Consider the following 1,260-nt stretch of genomic DNA (forward strand, 5'->3'; position numbering starts at 1 on the left):
CCCCCCCCAAATACAATTATCTTCATATTTTCCATTCTCCTCGAGGCCACACCCATCCCTTTAGAAAGGTAAGACCATCCTTCTTTTGGTCTCCATCTCTCGCCTTTTATCTTCCGCATTCCGAGCAGAGCAGAGACAGAGAAGTTACTGGCCCATATAATTTAATGGACGACTCAAATCCACTATTTCCGCAACGTTATGTTTTCGCAAGGGTCCCAAAGCTTGAAAACTTTATGGTCTTTGCGATTTAACTGGGCGTTTCGGGTAGAGAATAGCTTTAAATAAAGGGGAAAGGGGGCGGGGGGGGGGTACAGATGTACAGATGGGCAGACACGGACAAATGTTCATACTTTAACTTACACAAATGCGAACATGAGCACTAAAATTGTACACCCATGAGTAAAACTTACCACCTAAGAATTCTACAGGCTGATCTTTTTATAAAGTCAATTTGGGCCATTCTTAAAATAAGATAAAAGCATCTTCTTTTGTGCAAAATGTCACGGTGACCCAAATGAAGCCTTACATAGAATGGAAACCCCGGATGAGGACAGTAGATCAAGTAAGTTACGAACGTTGGGCTCAAATTTATTATTACATTACTTTCACATTATGCAAAGGGCACCGTACTACCCGTTAAGACTTACGAGGTTCCCATTGGGAGATCGGGTCTGGTCGGTTCACTAGCCTGTTTGAGGGCGCAAAGTGGTTATAGTGGCACAAGATGATTGCGCTCGACTCGTCGCCTTAAAAAAACAAAACAAACGCGTTATTTTTCAGGCGACGAGTCGGGCGGTCGACCCGACTCGACCCCACCCGACCTGACCAGATCCCATCAGCAATGGCAACCCGATAAAACAACAACGATGCATCGCACGGCACTCAAGAGTATAACTTATCATCTACGAGTTCGTACGTTCCACACATGCAGCCTGGACAATTACAATCGCCTGGTCATCTGATGATGTCATCTCTGACTCAGAGGTTGACGCGTAATGACCTTCCATCCTTCACGGTCGCTAGCTGAGGTTGCGTATTCTGCTATATTCCAGGCCAGTCCATATTTTTATGTTGTTCATCCATGTTATTCTTTGTCTTACTTGGCTTTCCTGCCCGACATCCTTCCTTCAAGCATCTCTTCCACAATGGTCTCGCGTAGTTTTAAGTGGCCAAAGTAGTATATTTTTCTACAAATTACATTCAGCAGGTTTTTAATTTTTTAAAATATTTAGTAGAGGTTTTACGTCACTGGCAACTGCA

The sequence above is a fragment of the Aplysia californica genome, unplaced genomic scaffold (assembly GCF_000002075.1).
Source record: "Aplysia californica isolate F4 #8 unplaced genomic scaffold, AplCal3.0 scaffold00465, whole genome shotgun sequence".
NCBI lineage: Eukaryota > Metazoa > Mollusca > Gastropoda > Aplysiida > Aplysiidae > Aplysia > Aplysia californica.